Below are 23,096 nucleotides of genomic sequence, written 5' to 3'. Positions count from 1 at the left end.
TTGTTAAGTAGAACTAGAGGTGGTTCACTCTATCAAAGGCTTTTCTTGAGATCCAAGAATACCGCCCTACTACTCCCCTCTTGTCAAGAGAAAATTTTATTTTCTCGATAAAAAAAGGCACGTAGCCGTGATCAGTGAGTGTTTTGGATCTAAAACCAAACTGCATGGCATGAAAGAAGGGGAGCTACTGTTTAAATACTGGACAATCTGCTCAGCCACCCATTTTTCTGCAATTTTAGAAATGGCCGGAAGAATGCTTATTGGTCGGTAGTTATTCATGGAGGTAGATAGACCAGATAGATAGATAGACTTAAAAACTGGCGTAACAATAGCAGATTTCCAGGCCTTTGGAAAGTGACCACTGGAAATAGATAGATTAATAATAGAAGCAATAGGAGTAGCCAGAGCCGATCCTGAATCTTTAAGCATGTTCATGTCCATACCACATACATCCCTGGCCTTAGATGGTTTTAATGTTTTAATTATATCAATGAATTTAGTCTCAGTGATGTTTGCTATGAAGAAAGACTGTGTTGCAGACACTAAGTGTTCTTTTTTTTTTGTTTTATTATAAAGTTCTTAGAGATTTCTGCTACCGATTTAATAAAATAGTTGTTAAAGGCATCAGCTAATACCTTGGATTCTGTTAAAATGTCTCCATTTAATTCAATTTGCATTTGTTTTGTCTTATTTTGTGGGACTCACCTGTCAGTTTTTTTTATATAATGCCAGGTTATTTTAGAATTTCCACGTGCACTATTCAAAGCAGTAATGAAAAAGTCAGCTTTAGATCTCCTTATTTCTCTCACTACTCTATTTCTTAAAGAGATAAATTGATGCCTATTATATCCTGATTTTACAGCCAGCTTCAAGGAATCTCGTTCTTTCATCAATTTCAGAACAGATTCATTTAACCATAGAAGGACATTTTTTTTTAGCTCGTAATCTAATTTTCTGTGTAAATTGATTAACATTTTGCTGTATTTTATTAGAAAATAGAGAACAATCCTTGTCCAAGTTTATGCCAAAGAGTAATTCATCCCAATTTACATCATCGATTGAATCTATGAAGTTTTGTTGTTCCTGCTTTAGAATCCTAATGAATTCTGTGGCTGGCAAAGGTTTAAAATGCTTTTTATTTAATTTTTTATTTTATCTTTCCCATAAGAGGAACCTGATTTTTATTATTATAAATAATTAAAAAATAATTATTATTATTTTACCTTTTAACTTTTACCTTTTGTATGTGATCTTTAATGTTAAATTCTTACATCAAATAAATTAGAATAATATGACAATAGGCTGTTACCAATTAAATCAGTATTCAAAGATATAGAACCTGCGTCTGAAGATGCTTTTAGATGCATTTACAGTTTAATGCTGATCAGACGGCTGTACGTGCATTTACATAGCAATTACAAATGTATAATGAAATAAGATTAATGTTTTATACAACATTTTTAATACAGAAAGATTAACAAAATGAAATGATCCACTAGGTGGCGGTATTTCATTGTGCTAATAAAGGAGCCTTTTATTCAATCTATTCTTTCAAAAATGCTTCATTCGTTGATTCAGTAAAAAAATCAAGTGGCTGTCTATAATAATTGGTAATTGAATTGCTGTCTATAATTATAGGTCTTTCAAAGACTCTGATTCATTCAGGATAAAGCACTCTATGCCAGGGCCATGCAAAGACATATTGAGGGGCAGTGGCCCAAACCAAAAAAAGGGGCATACGGAGGGTGGGTGCTTGTTAATACAAATTATCCAGTTGTTACAAATATACAATTAAAAGAGAAGATAGCACACTCTGTAATAACTGACTTTGTTGAAGATGTTTTGATAAGAGTGGATTCTCCCTCACTCTCTGAGCCTGCTTCTGCCTGATCTTCAATGGAAGTACGGGAGAGTGGGGTAAGTTGAGCCAGTGGGTAAGTTGACCCACCCCCTGCATCTTGGCAACTGTACACTTTTACTGTGACCATGTATTTTGGAACCACCCATAATTTCTGCCAGACTGTGAAAAGGAGAAACACGTGGGGGAAATGGAAGGCACTATGGCCATAACCAGAGTTTGAAAATTAGTGTGGTCTGGGTGGGAATTGTGCTATAATAACTCCACTCATTGTATACACTGACTAAACACTTTAAAAGGAACAGATATGTAGTTGTTTGTGAAAGATGTTTTCTCTTTTTGGAGGAATGAGCATTGTTAAATTATATCACACTGCACCATTACTTTAGGTTAGGGGTATATAATTTTATCAGTTTATTATTCATTCAGCAATACATAGGCCTATTACTGTTATAGTTTTCATTAATAACCATTGCTATATAGATGATAACTTTGTCTAGTGCCCTTATGAATGTTGTTGGCACGATTTTTGTGAAAATTGAACTACAATATGAAATAGCATAGATGTAAAATACTTGTTCTACAGATCTCTGCACTAGTGTTATATGCTACTGTTTTGATAGTGTTGATAAGGTTTCTGACAGATAATATCATGTTTTTTTTTTTTTTTTTTTGCATTTGCCTTACCGAATGTGGTATCCTGTCAGCAATAACATGTCTGTGGGCTCTTTTGATTACTATCACTTTAAGTTCTGCCAGTGTTGCCAGATATTCCTAGGAAAAAAACAAAAAACAATAAACATATTAAACATTTTGTTTCAGAAATGAAAACAATTAAATATTAAAATTTAAACTTCATTTGGTTGGTTTTATGTTGTTAAAGTTAACTTTAAGAAAAGAAATATGACTGTCTGGTGCATCTTATCCACTGACTCGACTCCGGTCACCTTACCCCAAACCCAGGGCAAACTGAGCCATTGGGAACACTTTTTTATAAGAAGTCATATTTTTAGAACCCTTTGTCATAGATACATTCTGATCATTTAAAATGATAGGAATACTTTCATTTGGATCGGAATAGTATAGATACTTCCTTTATTGTACTTCTGCATCATTTTCCCTTTTCTTGAGGACCACAATAGTAAAAATTGGCTAATCTTACCCCACTCTCCCCTATAAGTATTAGACATTTAATTTAATATTTTACAGCATAAATCTATATTATATACTAATAAACAACTCATTTATAACATTAAAACTATATTTGTAACTATTTATAGGCCTACTATTCATATGGTTTTAATAAAATATGTTATTGATTACTAGTATCAAGACAAGTGATTATACTGGGAAATATACTTAATTACAAAAATTAAAGTGCGACAACCTGCTAAATAATCTATATGATGATTTACCTGCTGGCTCGCTGGAGCTTTGTATTCAAGTTTGCAATGTTGAACTGTCTTTACCAGCCTCCCTTCGCTCTTTCTCTCTCTGTCTTCTTTTTTGTGAAGGCAATTTTTTTTTTCTACAAAGTGTGCCAAAAACAGCAAAATTTGGTGTTATCTATATTAGATCTGATCAGGTACAATAATTTGATTAGACATTCTAAGAACATGGATATTGTGTACAACACTTTTAGAATGCCGAGTCATTACCGACAAAAACAAACAAACTACCAACTAATTACTAATTCTGCGGGTCAACCACTGACTAATGTGGATCGTAACGCATCTACCTGGTAATGCAACGAGCTTCGGGGACACAGATTGTGAATGTTGCTGCGGAGCGGTCGGAAAACACGGAGCGGATTAGCGGAATCAGCGGATCTTTAGCGGAGCGGTAACAGACAGCTTTGAGCTGGGGTGATGGGGGGATTGGTGAGAGGGGCACCTCAGCCGATGAGGGCAAAGGGGCAGTGGCTCTAGCCACCGGGCCACCCCCCTGTGCACGGCCCTGCTCTATGCCTACTGCGAGTCAGTCAAACAACGGTTATGTGACTTGGGTTTAGTTGGCAGAGAAAATAACAATTTTGTATGCCATCAATTAGCTGGTCAATACTCAATATTAATTAAATAAACTCATATTGTCTAAAACTACCTGTGTTCACATAAATTAATAGTGGTCTGCTCTTGTCTACAATACATTCACCTTTTAATTTTAAATTAAAGTTTATGAAAATTATTTATGAACAATATTTTATAGAAAATATATATTTTATGAAACACGTTGAACTCTAAACCTGCTCGAAAATCTAAACGATAAATCTAAACAAGTTGTGTTCTAAATTTGAAGTTGATATCTCAAAAAATGAGCTTTCAGTAAGATTTTGTTTGGGCGCATTACCAAATTTTCCCCATTAGATGCAGAGGTGGAAAGAGTACAAAAATATTCTACTCAAGTAAAAGTACCATTACATTAATGAAATTTTACTTAAGTATAAGTAAAAGTACCAGTCTAAAAATCTAATCAAGTAAAAGTAAAAAGTAGCTCATTTAAAATTTACTCAGAGTAAAAATTACTTAGTTACATTTTAACAGTGGGAGGGAGGCAAAAAGGTCAGGCCAAAGGTGTCAAACTCAGTTCCTGGAGGGCCACAGTCCTGCACAGTTTAGATATACAGTAACCCTAATTAAACACACCTGATCCAGCTAATCTAATCATTTAGGCTTATTTGAAAACTACATGATATGTGTGCTGGAGCAGGGTTAGAACTAAACTCTGCAGGGCTACGGCCCTCCAGTAACTGAGTTTGACACCCCTGGGATAGGCCTATTAATCTCAAACTAGTTGTTTTTTAATTAAAGGAATCAGTTATTTTGAATAATAAGACATTTGGGCTGTTACCAGGCAAATCAGTATCAACAAACTCATCTTTTCAATGCAGAGGAAATGCAGAAGCTTCATCGGAAGTGGCATTTAGATGTATTTACACACTGTTTAGTGCAGGACAAGAATGCATTTAACCTGCGGTTACAGATGCATGAATAATGTTTTGATATACAAGACATCAAATGTTGAATACTCAATTAATTATAAAAAAAAAAAAATCAAAAGATACTTTAAATGTGAAATTAAAATGGCCAGTATGTGTCAGCAAGTCACTGTTAATAAGTGAGTCATTGCGATTGAACCGAATCATTTAAACGCTTGATTCATTCAGGAACGAAACACTGTCATTTTGCTCTGAGACGCAAAACTGTGCTCTGGTGGCTGTGTTCGGAATCATTTTTTTTGTTGTAGAAATAGAGCAAAAACAGGCAATATGGTGTCTAAAACGCAAGTCTTTTAATTAACGTGTTTACTGACCTATTGTGTGTATATATATATATATATATATATATATGTAAATTTTGAAAGAACGCACTATAAATGCATATATATAATCATGATGATTTTTGGAGGAAAGAACGGCATTCTTTGTGTGATTTTGATTTACTACATGAAATGATATAAATATGTAAATTTTGAAAGAACGCACTATAAATGCGCGCGCACATCATTAAGACAACAATTATGATATTATCGCAGACGATATATATCGCACACTCCGCACCACTGTCTTGCAAAACCTCTTGCTAAAATGTCAAAGCTTCATTTTAACCACCAATGCAACGATGCAATTATTTATCTTACCTCTACATGCTTGCGAAGGGTTGATGTCTTGTCGAGATTTTATAACTGCTAGTTTGGTCTCCCTAGGTAAGCGAAGCTTACACTACATAATAAAGCATAAATAGCTATGGCCAGGGTTTCACTTCATTTCCTTCGAGTTCAACTTCAGAATATGACGGGTTTCGTTTTCAGCGGTGTCTGCACCTCTAACGCCTGTTTTGTCCGTCTGAATATTTCTTTTTATTTTAGCGCCAGTTTGCCCTCCTGCACATTATTTACTGACGTAGTTTCCAGGGAACGATCTTTTTTTTTTTTTTTTTTACTCAGTAATTAATGTGTTTTAAAAGGAAGCGAAGTACAATACGTCAAACAAAATGTACTTGTAAAAGTAAAATTACAGATTTTAAAAATTACTTTAAAAAGTAGAAGTACACAAAAAAGCTACTCAATTACAGTAACGCGAGTAAATGTAATTCGTTACTTTCCACCTCTGAATATATATCGTCCCCGATAATATCATAATTGTTGTCTTAATGATGTGCGCGCGCATTTATAGTGCGTTCTTTCAAAATGTACATATTTATATCATTTCATGTAGTAAATCAAAATCACACAAAGAATTCAGTAAACACCTCAAAAAAAAAACATGCGTCTTAAACACTATATATATATATATATATATATATATATATATATATATATATATATATATACTTGCGTCTTAAACACCATATATACAATAGGTCAGTAAACACGTTAATTAAAAGACTTGCGTTCTAGACACCATATTGCCTGTTTTTGCTCTATTTCTACAACAAAAAAAATGATTCCGAACACAGCAACCAGAGCACAGTTTTGCGTCTCAGAACAAAATGACAGTGTTTCGTTCCTGAATGAATCAAGCGTTTAAATGATTCGGTTCAATCGCAATGACTCACTTATTAACAGTGACTTGCTGACACATACTGGCCATTTTAATTTCACATTTAAAATATCTTTTTTTTTTTTTTTTTATAATTAATTGAGTATTCAACATTTTATGTCTTGTATATCAAAACATTATTCATGCATTTATAACTGCAGGTTAAATGCATTCTTGTCCTGCACTAAACAGTGTGTAAACACATCTAAATGCCACTTCCGATGAAGCTTCTGCATTTCCTCTGCATTGAAAAGATGAGTTTGTTGATACTGATTTGCCTGGTACCAGTAGATTTTTAGACTGGTACTTTTACTTATACTTAAGTAAAATTTCATTAATGTAATGGTACTTTTACTTGAGTAGAATATTTTTGTACTCTTTCCACCTCTGATTAGGTTGTCCTCTGTCTGGCGAAAGAGAATCTTACCTGTTACTGAGAAATCACCTCATGCACACTGGTAACTGCTTTTCCCAATCCAAAACCTTTGACAGTTTTCTTCAACAGAATCAGGTGTTTTCTGGAGCTTTAGGAAAGGTGCATTCAAGAGCCATCAGAGCCATTTGGGCTGCCTAACAGTAAACAGGAAGACAGGTTAATCACTAAAATCCATTTGACATCTTCAAAGCAGCAACATAGCAGTGCTGAGATTATACTCAGTAAATTTAGTAATCACAACCATCCATTCAGTCTAATATTCTACTACATCTTTGGTGGAGACTAATGATTAGACAAAAATGTTACTGGTCATAGAATAAATTTGTCTAAATCATCAAAGGTCTATCATTCAAGGTCTGCATTTAAAGACCTCTTTAAAACCAGAGTTTTACTTTGACACATTTAACAACAAATTGCCCTCTTCATGGCAATCATTTCTTTTAGCATCTTTTAGTATTTAATTCTACTATCTTTTAACTCTAGCCCAGCTTAACACTTTTGACAGATGATATGCGTTTTCAAATACATTTTAAAAAATACATTTTTTACTTGTCTTTTGCCCACACATCAAGGAATTTATAATTTTGAAATTTCAACTCAGATTGACTCTCTGTTACTCTAGCAGTTTCATTTTTGCCCTCTACCTCCCTTTATATTTTTTATTCGAAAATTTAGGGCTTCATATATTTTTGCAGCTCAGATGTTTTGGAGTCATGGTCTGCAATTTGACATCAATCTCTGTAGTTGCCCATTGTCATAGGTCATAATAATATTAACTTAATTTGACTTAACGGGTATTCATAAATGGTTCCATAAATCCAATCAGAATTTTTTTCAAAACTTAATTTTTTTTTTCTACTATATTTCTTTTTGTTATAGCTACTTCTTACAGTATTCCTCTATCAGATGGTTAGATGCAATAAGCATTATAAGTATTGTCTCAGTCCAACTTATCTCTACTGATTTCCATAAACCCAATTATTATATTACTTATATCTCAATCCTCATAAATTTTTGTTCTCTAGACATCTAATGTCATCCATCCATTTACTGGATGAAAAATAAAACTTTTGTTCACACCTCTTACTAGCACCTCTTTATTTTCCCCTCTACAACCTGTGTTAGCTGACTTCTGTTTTCGTCTTCAGTTTGCTCTTGGCGCCTCTAGATAATCCATTGGATGTCTCCAATAGATCCGATTTTTCCCCTAAAATCGGCCTGAAAAAGCTCTAGAAATTTACCCTCAAGTCTGCATGTGCTGGAACAAGTTTGATTTAAACAGATTCCATGTTTAATGTTTAATTTGATTAGAGATTTAATTCTTTATTGAGTATAATTCTTCAATAACAGTTATTCTCCTATTTATTTTATTAATGTTTAAAGCTCCATCTATTGGCAAGTTACGTTTAATTGGGATTTCTGGTGTGCACGTGAATCAGGAAGTAGTGAGTGCTCCATGCAGCAGCGGTAATGATGGCTCTCTTTAATTGTCCTATATTCCTGTAATCTGTAACCTTGCAACAGCATCACTTGTAAGTATTTATCTGATTTACATTAATGTTCATTATACCTGTATATAAGTGTAAACTGTTAAGGTTAAAGTGAATTGTCATTTTCACTGAGCTATTGCATTGGTCACATTCTACTTTAGTGTCCTATTTCTGTATTTTCAAATTAAAAAGCAAAATGCATTTCCAATCACCAAACAACACAACATAAAATATAAATTTGAATTTCTTCTTTATTCTTTATAATTTCTTAACAACATTACAAAAATGTTTAATGTGTTCATTTGTTCATTTGTAGTTTCACTCCATACCCAAGACCATTAAACCTGTGGCAAACAAACTTCTTGTCTTCAGAGTTGTGTGAGGGAAGTGATTTTATCTGACTGTCAAAACAAAACTAAAGCTATGTTGAGCACACGAGTAGCTGGTCCCCAACCTCGAGTTTCCCAAACTCACTATTCTTTTTTTCACTGATTTCAGTCAGCCAGCATAGTTTACACTCTCTTTTCTCTCCCCCACCCCCTCTTTTTTATTTATTCAAAATTCAAAATATATCTCTTACCAGAGAATTGAAATGAAAGATAACACTACAGTTTGTTTGTTGATTCCAGTGGTGCTTCTCCTGGACCCTGGTGGTCGGCCACTCTCTCTCAAGTTTATGAGGTAGGGCTGGAACTATTCAGTCCAGGGTGATCAGTCACCGTCTACTTTCAGGTCCAAGTGGCACATTCAAGGAATCCCACTTTTGACACCAAAATTGTTGTGGCAAATAAAAAGTAAACAATTCTGAATAAGAGACAAATTTACCAATTGTCTTTGATAAATTGTATTTTCTAAAAACAAAAAGTCATACAGCCACGGAGTGGCTGCAGAGTGTGATAGTGAAGGGAGGGCTTTCTTCCTCTCATATAGTCTTATATCTCAAAATGTTATCTCTCTAGGCCAATGATGGTATTTCCAACCACATTGCTGGACTTGCTTATAATTTTCTATGCTTGAGTGGAGGCCCTCCTGTCATGTACCAACACCCTTTTACCATTCCATTACAATTCCATATTACAATAAGTATTGTGTGTGCTCTTTTTTTCACGACACGCACACAGACAGGTAGATCCAAAAGCAGTATGTTTATTGGGATGATCCAAAATCAGACAACATCCAGGCAAAGGTCAAATCCAGGCTATCAGTCCAAAACAAGAAACAAACTCAGGCAAGGAAACTCGAAACAGAAGGTGACATTCAACAAGGACTCCGTGACACAGACAGAAACAAACCAGGTATATATAGACAGGTGATTACAATACTAACGGGGAATTGGCTGAGTGCAATGATTAATGACCAGGGACAGCTGAGTGCAATGAGCAGTGATTGAAACAGACAAGACTATGGGAAATGCAGTTCTAAAGTGGGGTGACGATAAGGGGAAGTGAGACCTCTAGTGGACACCCAGGGATACACAAACCAGACACCGTGACACTACCCCCACTCTAAGGAGCAGCTTCCAGATGCTCCTCAGAACAAAACAAACACAAAACAAAGAGACCAGGAGGGAGGTGGACAGGTGGAGGCAGAACAGGGGGAGGGATGGCGGGCCAGGCCCGTGTAGGGGAACTGGGACCGGCAGCGATGGCTCCCCTGGCAGCCCAGGTGGCTCGGTCAGATCAGGGGGCCATGGTGGACCCGAAAGTTTCAGGGTACCACGAGGGACCAGGCAGTTCAGGTGGCCACGGTGGACCCGAAAGTTCAGGGGGACCACGAGGGGCCAGGCAGTTCAGGTGGCCACGGTGGATCAGTCCATTCTCGTTGTGCAGACGGCCAATTCGCCATTTGAGTGGCCCGAACGGAACCTGCCATTCGTTGATCCAGTGAGGAGCAGACTGTGGCGATGGCCAGGTCACGGCATTGGACACCGCCTCAGGAACGGCCTTGGACAAGGGCACCGCCTCGGGAACGGCCTTGGACACGGGTATCGCCTCGGGAATGACCTCGGGTTCGGGCACCGCCTCGGGAACGACCTCGGGCACCGCCACCGCCCTGGGAGCGGCCTCAGGAACGGCATGGGACAAGGACACCGCCTCGGGAACGGCCCTGGACATCGCCTCGGCCTGTGCATCGGGCACCGCCTCGACCTCCGGAACAGCATTGGGCACCGCCTCGGCCTCCGGAACCATCTCGGGCACCGCCTCGGCCTCCGGAACCATCTCGGGCACCGCCTCGGCCTCCGGAACCATCTCGGACACCGCCTCGGCCTCCGGACACCGCCTCGGCCTCCGGAACCATCTTGGGCACCGCCTCGGCCTCCGGAACCATCTCGGGCACCGCATCGGCCTCCGGAACAGCATCGGGCACCTCCTCGGCCTCCGGAACAGCATCGGGCACCGCTTCGGCATCGGCCACCACCTCGGCCTCCGGAACAGCATCAGGCACCGCGTCGGCATCGGGCACCGCCTCGGCATCGGGCACAGCCTCGGGCACCGCCTCGACCTGCGGAACAGCATCGGTCACCGCCTCGGCATCGGGCACCGCCTCGACCTCCGGAACGGCATCGGGCACCGCCTCGACCTCCAGAACGGCATCGGGCACCGCCTCGGTTTCCGGAACAACATCGGCCACCGCCTCGGCCTCCGGAACAGCATCGGGCCCCGCCTCGGCCTCCGGAACAGCATCGGGCACCGCCTCGGCATCGGGAACAGCATCGGGCACCGCCTCGACCTCCGGACCAGCATCGGCCACCGCCTCGGCCTCCGGAACCATCTCGGACACCGCCTCGGCCTCCGGAACCATCTCGGACACCGCCTCGGCCTCCGGAACAGCATCGGGCCCCGCCTTGGTCTCTGGAACCAACTCGGGCACCGCATCGGACACCGCATCGGTCTCTGGAACAACATCGGGCAACGCCTCGGCCTCCGCAACCATCTCGGGCACCGCCTCGGCCTCCGGCACAGCATCGGGCACCGCTTCGGCATCAGGCACCGCCTCGGGAACCTCAGGCACGTCCACCTGGACGACAGCGGCCTGCTCGGGAACGTCCTCCTGGATGGCAGCGGCCTGCTCGGGAACGTCCTCCTGGACGGCAGTGGCCTGCTCGGGAACGTCCTCCTGGACGGCACCGGCCCGCTCTGGAACGTCCTCCTGGACGGCAGCGGCCCGCTCTGGAACGTCCTCCTGGACGGCAGCGGCCCACTCTGGAATGTCCTCCTGGACGGCAGCGGCCTGCTCGGGACCCCCCCTCCGGGCTTTGAGGAACGGCTGACGCCTGTCTCCTCCTCCTCCGCCCTCTATGATGGCGAGCTGGTGGCTCCTTGACGGAAGACTCAGGCGTTGAGTCAACCATCCTGTGCTGTGGTGCTGGGCTGGCGGCCATCTTGTGCTGTGGTGCTGGGCTGGCAGCCATCTTGTGCTGTGGCGCTGGGCTGGCGGCCATCTTGTGCTGTGGCGCTGGGCTGGCGGCCATCTTGTGCTGTGGCGCTGGGCTGGCGGCCATCTTGTGCTGTGGCGCAGGGCTGGCGGCCATCCTGTGCTGTGGCGCTGGCTCAGCAGAGGTGACGTTAATACCCTTGGGAACGTCTAGGATCTTGGACAGCATAGCAAAATACCCCAGAAACGTCTCCGTCGCCCTCTCCTCCGCAAACACAGTCTTGGCAGACGAGTGCTTCCTCCCCCTTCTCCGTTCCTGATGGAGAGACGGCGTCTCCGCTCCATCCCTCACGAGTCCAGGTTCGACGGGGAGCCATGGTGGAGAGCGATGCCGGACCTCCTCTCGACCACTCACTCTTCTGCAACCTCCCCGGGTCCCGCGGAAAACAACCAGGCGGGTTCCCTCAAACCCCCTCTCTCTCTCCCGCTCGATGGCTGGGGGAGAATCCTCAAAAAACATATTGCTGGATCTAGGCGTGACGGAGTCCTTCTGTCACGACAGCACACAGACAGGTAGATCCAAAAGCAGTATGTTTATTGGGGTGATCCAAAATCAGACAACATCCAGGCAAAGGTCAAATCCAGGCTATCAGTCCAAAACAAGAAACATAAACTCAGGCAAGGAAACTCGAAACAGAAGGTGACATTCAACAAGGACTCCATGACACAGACAGAAACAAACCAGGTATATATAGACAGGTGATTACAATACTAACGGGGAATTGGCTGAGTGCAATGATTAATGACCAGGGACAGCTGAGTGCAATGAGCAGTGATGAAACAGACAAGACTATGGGAAATGCAGTTCTAAAGTGGGGTGACGATAAGGGGAAGTGAGACCTCTAGTGGACACCCAGGGATACACAAACCAGACACCGTGACACTTTTACTGTCACACACATTTTAAAGGCGTCATTGGATGCACATTTTCCACAAGTTGATATGATTCTTTAGGGTCTTAACCCTTTAGCGCGTACGATCACACCGGTGTGATCAGTCTTGGCTGGTCCCTGAAGCGTACGATCACACCGGTGTGATTAGAACTTTCAGTGCGTCACGTCATCAAATGCTGAATTTGAATCCGCTTTCGCGCTTTGGCTGGCGCAGAGCCAGATCGGATGCGCTGAGCGCTGGACATATTATCACAAATATTCAGTGTTTTCAACCATATAATGCTTATTTTAGGTTTCAGATATTTAAAAACACATAAGTACTAGCAAAACCATACCTTTACAGTTTGTAAAATACACGCTGATGTCTATGGAAATGGCAATAATGACCCTTACAAATATAATTTGACTACATGTTTTTATTGATATCATATACAGATTGTGTAGGTAACTATAAAGTTTACTCTGCCCTTCTCCGAGTTTACCGGAGACCTACTTTAATGTGTTTCGGGAGGAAAGGATGAATTTGCGTGTTGTAAATCCCACAGCTCGGATTCAGCGCGAACTAACATGGCGGCGCCCATCACCCGGTATAGATCAACTAACACGGTCGATATAAAAGTGTTTAAACTACCAAATATATTTACTTGCACATATTTCAGAATCTGAATATCAGATATTTCATAATATAGTGAGCATGTTTGTGAATATTTTGAATAAAACAGGAAAAAACGAAATAAAAGCGATCCATGTGTCATACAGATCTATTTTGGTTTTAGTGTGTCACATGACAAGCATGACGTGTCGCCATGGAAACAGTAAGGCGGCACACTCTAAATAACGGTCGCCTGAAAAAGAACTCACGCCGGGGTCTCAGCTTGAATATTTTAAACTCACGTGCGAAAGGGTTAATGAAAAGTCTGAAACATAGTTTGGTTAATATTTCTCAAGGGTAGTGTTAAAAACTTTTTTTTTTTACCCTGTCAAAAACAGCTCTTTTCAGAGCAAGCCGTTTGTAGAATTTTTCTTTAAATGTTAATGAGCTCTGCTGACCCCGCCCCTCTCTTCCAAGCCACTCTTCAAAGAGACTGTTTACTTTAGTTTACTTTACTTTTTACATCGTGAAACTTGCTACTTACCACATTAATAGGAAAGGTGATTTGCAAAGATTCATTCAAAAACCTTATACTCACTTTTTCTGTTGGTGAAGCAGGATCACGATTGATTCACGCAAAGATAGATGTCTTTAGGTAGATCGGGGGCACAAAATGTAATCCACTGTGTCTTCAGCAGCTCAAATGTCAGGAGAAAATGACGACTGCTATGTTCATTATTACATCCAACAGTAGAACACCTCAATCGCTTAGAAGACATTCTTGTCTACATCTGCTCCGGCGGTCAAACAATGGTGGACTGATGACAGCTCACTCAGGGTGGGTCTAAGGTAAAACGCCAGTCCAGTCTGTGCTGAAACGCTACTGTCAATCAAACTGTCGTGGGAGGGGCCTGTCTGTGTGACATTTGAGAAATGGGTAAAGATTTTAGTAGATAAAAAAAAAAAACACTTGGTGGAATTGTATCATTATAGGGTGGTTGTGTACACACAGTGCCAACACACATTTCATTTCAAACAACTTGTAAAAGTGCATGTAGCATCCGATGACCCCTTTAAAGATCATTGGCTGTTCTTTGTTCTGTTAAATCAGCAAAGAAAAAAGCAATACAGAAAATGCAAAAATAACACTGTTCAATAAGCATATAATATTAACAAAATATACCATATTAATAAAATTTCTTCCACAATAGACATCCTGTCCAGCACATCATGTGGATACTCACTGTTCTTTGCCAAAAAAACTGAAGTGAGCATCTCTGCAATATCTCTGCATCTCTCTCTGCTGCTGTCTGAAACTAAGCCAGAGGGGGGAATGACAAGTAAAGAAAATCATTTAATTCTATATGATTTTTTAAAATGTTTTTGAAAGAGGTCTACTATGTTCACCAAGGCTGCATTTATTTGATCATAAAATATCAATATGTGAATATGAATATGTAAAATATTTTTACAATTTTTAACATAAATATTTTCTATTTTAATATGTTTTAAAATTAATAAGCTAAATTTTCAGTTGCCATTACTTCAGCATGTTAAAAACAATTTTGCTGCTTAATATTTTTGTGGAAACCATGATAGATTTATTTATTTAATATTTGATGAATAGAAAGTTAAAAATGACAAAAATTTATTTACAATATAAATCAATTTTAACATTATAAATGTTTGTACTGTGACTATGTACAGTATATAAACTAACCCCAGATTTTTGAACGGTAGTGTGTTACATAAACCTGTGTTTTCCACTTTCTTGCACTTTATCTTGTAGTTCTTCGTCCTCAGTGAATAAAGGGTTATCTACTCGAGCAGGGCCACTAGGCCTTGCGTCAGAACGTCTCATAGCCAGATGTTTTTCATGGAGAGCAAAACCCATTTTCTTGTTCTACTTAAATTTGTACACATGATTAAGAGACTATTATGTACACTAAATTGTGGAAGTTGTAAATAAAACAGATTCTTGGAGTAAGTTTTATAAAATAGTCTTTTCACATCAAACATTTGTTTAATCCAATACTTGCTGTTTCTTTTATTAAATTTACATAATTTTTTGTTAAATTCCCTTGTTAAATTTATTATCAATTTCTATGTGAAAATTGTTTCAATGTCATACACCAAATTATTTTCAGTATAAGAAATATCTGTGAAAAAAAAGAAAGTATTTAAAAAAAAGTTTCCACAATGTAAAAAGCTTTCAAAGTCTAGAAATATCACAAAACTGCTTCTTACACAATTGGTTTAATTCAGGAGTGATCCAATCTCTGAATCCATCACTGAAAAATTGACACAATACAATATCAAAAACAAACTCAATAAACAAAAATATAGAGATTTAAAAAAAAATATGGAGTCAATATAATATCACATATATACGCAAAAAAATAAAGTTTTGCAAAGGAAAATAAAGTTTTGCAAACAAAAATTAAAGTATTGAGGAAAATAATTTTGCTTTTTGCAAACAAAAATAAAGAATTGCAAAACATAAATGATAACGCGCGAAAGCAATGATTTTGCAATACATATTTTCCATGGTCATATCTACAATTTTATTTGCAACACTGATTTTATTTTGCGTGTCAGTCTAGTTTGAGCTTGCGCTGCAGTTTTTCCTGTGCGCTTCATTTTTTCTGCGCGTCTCGCTTTGTGACGCTGTTTTTGACGTGGGGGTGGAGTCAAGGGGCAGGGGCGTGTACAACATGCCTCCCTGGAAGTGACGTCATCGGCCCGAGACGCAGCTCCAGGTACTGTCATGATGAGCAGATGCATGCGAGTGGATCGCTTCCTTTTATTCACTAGCATTAAAACATGCATGGTTTCGTTTTATTAACTTTATTAACAAATGTATATGTGTATTAGCAGCGTTTGCTCAAGTTAAAGAAGTTGTTACCATGCACATCTGTTGTTTATTTCTCTCGATGTGCACTCTTTTACTGGCATAAAGTTGGCTTGACGTTGGACGTTCGATATTCGCAATCTAGGGACCGTCTCTAAAGTTACATGCGAAACTACTATACACTTCTCTAACGTCAATAGCATGCAAGGAGAATGACTAACAGTCATGAAAACAACTGTTAACTGTTCATCCAGGTGTCAACTATAATGCACACCTTTTATATTTTTTGATAATTATTAAAATAAATTGTAAATCATATGTAAAATATTGCTACTTTTCATTACCGAATGCACTTAAATACAAATTTAAAGCTCAATAGCATTTGAACAGAATGACTCACTTTCATAAAACATACTGTAAAGTGTTCATCTTCGTGTCAACTATAATGCACACCGTACAAACATTTCATAATTATTCAAATAAACATTAAACCATAATTAAAATAACGCTAGATTTTTCATTTGAGCTTTTGAGCTTTAAGTGTTTACGTCCATTTGGTAATGAAAAGTGTAATGAAAAGTAGCAATATTTTACATATGATTTACAGTTTATTTTAATAATTATCAAAAAATATAAAAGGTGTGCATTATAGTTGACACCTGGATGAACAGTTAACAGTTGTTTTCATGACTGTTAGTCATTCTCCTTGCATGCTATTGACGTTAGAGAAGTGTATAGTAGTTTCGCATGTAACTTTAGAGACGGTCCCTAGATTTGCGAATATCGAACGTCCAACGTCAAGCCAACTTTATGCCAGTAAAAGATGTGCACATCGAGAGAAATAAACAAACAGATGTGCATGGTAACAACTTCTTTAACTTGAGCAAACGCTGCTAATACACATATACATTTGTTAATAAAGTTAATAAAACGAAACCATGCATGTTTTAATGCTAGTGAATAAAAGGAAGCGATCCACTCGCATGCATCTGCTCATCATGACAGTACCTGGAGCTGCGTCTCGGGCCGATGACGTCACTTCCAGGGAGGCATGTTGTACACGCCCCTGCCCCTTGACTCCACCCCCACGTCAAAACAGCGTCACAAAGCGAGACGCGCAGAAAAATGAAGCGCACAGGAAAAAACTGCAGCGCAAGCTCAAACCAGACTGACACGCAAAATAAAATCAGTGTTGCAAATAAAATTGTAGATATGACCATGGAAAATATGTATTGCAAAAATCATTGCTTTCGCGCGGTATCATTTATTTTTTGCAATTCTTTATTTTTGTTTGCAAAAAGCAAAATTATTTTCCTCAATACTTTAATTTTTGTTTGCAAAACTTTATTTTCCTTTGCAAAACTTTATTTTTTTGCGTATATATGTGATATTATATTGACTCCATATAATCATCAATGCTACAGTAACTTTCGTGGGTCTGTGATACACATCAGGTATTATTTTCATTTAGATTAGCATATCAGTAATAATAATAGGTTGAATTGTAGTTTATTTGCAAGTTCTTGTAAGTTTAAAATATAATTTTTTTTGTTTATTGATATCGCTTTGATGAGTTATAAAAAAAATAAAAATAAAAAAAAAGTTTAACAATGTTGACACTTTATAGCTTTCAAAAATAGCCACAATATAGAGAGTTTCTGCCACACAACTTAAATCTAAATTCTAATGTTTCCAAAAGATGATAAATTTACATGCTCACCTGAAAAGTTCTCTTTTGAGCTTCCGTATCACACATGTATTTCTACATAGTAGAGAAAGATAAATTCTAAAAATCTAATAAAATTGTATTCCTCTTTGTCAAACTTTCTCTTAATGATAAGATCTGAGGAGAGGAATGTTTAGACTCCACTGGATTGTTCCACATCAATGCAGTGTTGATGGTATCCATGGATATTTGAGAGCTCTTAGGGGAGTTCCAGCCTGTAATATCAAATGCTGTCTGAGACCATATAGCATTCAAGCAGATCTGAGTGTCAAAACACCAAAAGCTCTTGAGTATTGGTGTAATCTTTACACAACTGTTTTATTTTACTCTCACAAAATCTTTATTGAGCTGTATTTATGTGTAAATTTTCCTCACAGAATGTAAACAAACAGTACATAATTGAGTTGTGGTGAAAATGACAATGTTTTAAAAATGTTAACTGTATCTCAGAGATTAGGATACAAAGCCCTGCAACCAGATACAACACTAGCAACCAGCCACATATCTAAAGGACCTGTAAAACATTCAAAAATCAAGTTTCTATCGACTGTTTAAACTTTTTTTTTTTACTTACATACAGCGTTCTAAAAACCTTTGGAGCACTGAAAACTGTGAAATATAGACTATAACCAGAGTAATCTTAATTTTGTTTGTTTAGTGGTGGAATTCTGGTTCAATTCCAACTAGGGCTTATAGAATAGATTAAGGAAAGGGGAAAAAAAAGAAAAAAAAAACATAGTAATGAATCTCGCATAATCATTAAACAGAGCAGGTGTTTGGCCTTTAAATTGCGCAATAATTTACTTAACATGTGGGTGATTAAAACTGCATGGCACAGTATATAAAGGCATTTAATATGTCTTGCCAGCATGTGCATACTAGAATGGTCTGTTCCTTATACTAAGTTCTTTCACATGCATTACTTTAGTATCAGAAAAAAAAAAAAAAGCATGTTTGTCCACGACCGATATGAGGCTTTACTTGATTTTGAGTACCTCAGTGATGATGCCATTGTCTTAAATATGTAATGAGTGCTCTCTAATACATTTTCAATTCTAAATGTAGAACAAGTTTTTGGAAATTGACAATTAAAGGGCAAGTCAGTTCTGAAGCAGCCTGGTATGCCATGTCTCCAAATTTGAAGTGTGGTGATTATTTTATGAAGTTGCAGCTCAGTGGTCCTGAAGTAGCACAAGTTGAGCTTTGTTGAGGTAAGCTGTTAATTCATTAAGTTGATTGAATTTGACCACATAATAACTTACAGTTTGTTGCATCAATGCAGTAAAAACTTTTTTTTATGTTTATCACAGGTAATGAGGCACCTGTTCTTCTCAATGAGTTGCCACCTCACTGTGGATATACCATACCCACTTATGGAGGTCTTATCTATGCTACCCCCTATGATGGATGTGGTGTTGCACAACAGGTATTGCTTTCTCTGTTCCATTTAGTATGAGCATAGAGTAAGGAAGACCAACCTGAATGTTCATGTTGTCTTTCAGGGAGGGAGTTATGTGATGTAGATGCAATGGCAGGGAAACACTGCAATCATTTCTTGTCCTATGACCTCTACAACTGCAAATTTATATCAGATGAAACTGCAAATTCATATTCATATCATATCTGCAGATTCTGCTGCCTCCCCTTTATCCTGATAATTTTACTCTACAAATAACCACAATGCCAGAACCATCTGCAGCCCTCAAACCTCCACGAGGGTAGTAGTAGAAGGTAATAGGTAGAAGTGTTTCTGCAAACGTTTTTGCCTTACTACTACCCTCGTTACCATTATCCTGGCAAGGTTATCCCATAGCTGAGTCAGCAGAGGATCCTACTACAGATTCCCATGCGCCAACAGAAGCCTTGATTTCCAAAGTACCCCCACATGATTTGTCCATATCATCCCACAGCTAAGCCAGCAGAGAAACCTCCATCAGATACCCAAGCGCCAAACCAGTCGCCTCAATTTCCAAAGTACCCCCATAAGATTTGGCCATATCATCCCATAGCAGAATCTACTGTAAGTCACTTTGGATAAAAGCATCTGCTTAAATGTATAAATGTAAATCACTGTCGGAGACATGCTAGATTTCCCAAGGCAGATGAACTTAGTGTGGTTACAATCATCTGGGTTTAAATTGCACTCAAATTTGATTTTGACGCAATATTTACACTGAAGCTTGCAGCAGGCGGCTATGGTAAGGGGCATGACATTTCCCGACCAGGTGCTGCCGAGTGCTGCCAATCACTACACACACTGGCCCAGCTAACCAATCACAGAACATTTTGTATTTCAGATGGCGGGCCTTCATTTGATATAGGCCATTGCTTTCCAAACCTGTCCTGGAGGCCCCCCTGCCCTGCACCTTTTGTATGTCTCCCTTATCTAACACAACCCCGATTCCACTCATCGTTAGTAGAGACTGCAAGAACTAAACTGGGTGTGTCTGATTAGGGAGACATACAGGGGGTCCTCCAGGACAGGTTTGGGAAGCACTGATATAGGCACTATTTGAGCTGTTCATGCCAGACTGGAAAGAGAGGTGTTGTAATAATGTAAAATATGTGAAAAATCATTTGCTTTTCGAACAACCTTTTATGAGAGCATTTTTAAGAACACCCCCAAAACAAAATCAAGACTTTGTAAAAGAGCATAATAGGACCCCTTTTTAACTCTGAGTTGACTTACTCTGAGATGGAAAACTCTGAGTTTTAGGTTTCAGAACAGCTGAATTTAGTTAGTTCAGTCAACTCTGAGTAGGTTGACTCTGAGTTTGGCGTGCACGTCACCATGGCAACAGCTCAGACCAAAAAGACATCTCTATACTTCAGACTCAATACAAGTTTAATTCTCATCACTGTTATAATATCACAGGTGAAAACTGGCAGAATGGTAGGTTATTGAACTAATAGGCTATTTATTTTCATGGTATCTCACGGGCAAAAAAAATAAAATAAAATAATAATAATAATTTAAGTGCATTTTTCTTATTTTACAAATGATCTGCCAATAGTGTAAGAAAAATACGGCAGCGGCTATTTACACTAAGTGGAATTAACATACATTCTTAGCGATAGATCCTATTTACAGTAGGCTAAGTGCAAATCGCTCTAGATGCTATTTACACTTAGTGAAAATCGTGATATATTTATCATGTAAAAGTAGCAGTTCTTTGCAACAGTCTGAGTGTAAATAATAATTAGATGCTCTTTATACTTTTTACTGACAGATACAAACTATTTGCACCTCAGTATTGTTGTACATTAACAGGATGCAATAATAACAGATTGTAAATGATTATATTTATTAAAATTATAAATACTTTTATCATTATTAAACACTCGCTAGGCACTTCCACTTTTAGAACATTTTCTTCTTTTCTTTTCTTTTTTCATTTTTATTGAAAATAAATTCTAATGTGATATGTGATGGAAAAAATGAGAAGAACGAGCTCGCTAAAAGCCGGACTTGAACCCGATCAATCGAGCTAGTCCTCTTTGCCCAACACGTTACACTGCCTACACAAACCTTGTGTGACATTGGAGGGCGGAGCTACGGTAGATTTGCACTTAGTAATAGACACTCTAAATAAACTTGGTTTCCATTTGTATTAAGATTATTTTTATTACACTGGCATATAATGCACTTAATTTTGATCCCCCCAGGAAACAAGACTAAATATCTTATATCATTTTCTTATATAGAAAATCCATCTTGATTTAAGATTTTTTTTTTTATATTTGTACTTGAAATAAGAATAAAAAATATGTACATATAAAAAAAAAATATAAAAACATCTTTTGCTTCATTAAAAAGGAGGAAGACACAAAAAAAAACTCTGTTTACAAAAAAAAAAACACACACTACCAACCAAGTTAGGCACATAGAGTAAGTAACCTCTCTTTCAGAAACGGGCTTGACATACCCAGCTTTCTCGGGTTTGACAAACCTCCCATTCTGAAATGGAAAACCCATAGTTTCCCTCATTTCAGGGTTAACATACTCAGAGTTTTCACTTAACCTCCTTTCTGAAACGGGCCCCAGTTTCCACCACCACATCAGTTGCCCAAGCACCACCTGAGAAGCCTCAACCTCCGAAGGACCCCAGATATTTTGGCCGTATTACTACCCTGATGACCATTATCTAGTCAGACCAAAGCCCACAGAGAAACCAGCACCAGCCATCCCCCACTCCTCCCCCACCAGGTTTGCCAGCAATAACCCAGAAAGCACAACCCCCATTGTACCCTGGAAGTCTATTCCATCAGTATAGCCATTACCCCAATTATCCTCTTTATTTGCAGCAGTTTTATCCACAATACCCAGTGCAGCCTCCCAAAACTCCTACCGCACCACCTATAACCACCATTTCCGTACCCTGTACTACAACTGCAGCTGCTGAATGCAAACCTTCTGCCAACCAGCCTCCCAAAGAGCCACCCCAAGACTATAAACCACCCAGTTATATGCATTATGAAAAAGACCCATTCACACTTAAATTTGTGGATTTTTCAGAATTTGATCCCAAATCCTTTCCATTAAATTTTAATGAGGTCTGAGGACGGCTATTTAGAATTAGGTTGGTTATGTGCTGCATGTGGCAAAAGATTGCCTCCTGATTTAATGCTAATATGGAGTGACTGCAAAGTGATTCCTGCTCATTCATTTTGTCCTGGTTTTCTCAAACATTCAATAAATCAAATGTCATCAAACATCTAGTGTGATATTGATGCCAAAACACAAATCTAGTTTACTGCCTTGTTTTATTTTTAGAGACTGTTTCTTTGCGAGATGCTTGTGCTCCTCCTTTGCTTGCTTGCTCTCTTCCTCCTCCCCCTTCCTTTCGTGGGTGTGATGCTGGTCTCAAGGGTATAGCTCACACACTGCAGTAGAAGGTAGGGCTTGGCTGCTGCACTGTACAATGCGCTGAAAGATGGTGCACCAGGAAAAATGTGTTTACCAGGTAAGACAGGTCAATATATCTTGTATAGTCTAAAGCGTTGTGGCATCGGTGTGCCTTGTATGAGTGTGTCTGTATATCTATATTTGATGCTATAAGAAAATAATTTCCTTCTGAGTGAATGATGTTAAAAAGCTTGTAGATTTAGTTTTGAAGAAAATGTGCTGCTTGAATTAGAATTAATTTAACCCCTCCCACACAAAGTCATATTTTTCATTTGTTTGGATGGCTGCATTTGCTTAGCATTAACTACTAGTCTAGTGGCAACATCTCATCCACTAATGAAAGCAATCAAATCTTGCTGTTACCATTTTTCA

This window comes from Cyprinus carpio, chromosome A2 (assembly GCF_018340385.1).
Source record: "Cyprinus carpio isolate SPL01 chromosome A2, ASM1834038v1, whole genome shotgun sequence".
Classification (NCBI taxonomy): domain Eukaryota; kingdom Metazoa; phylum Chordata; class Actinopteri; order Cypriniformes; family Cyprinidae; genus Cyprinus; species Cyprinus carpio.
The sequence above is the reverse complement of the archived record's forward strand: the minus strand, read 5'-3'. Positions refer to the sequence as shown.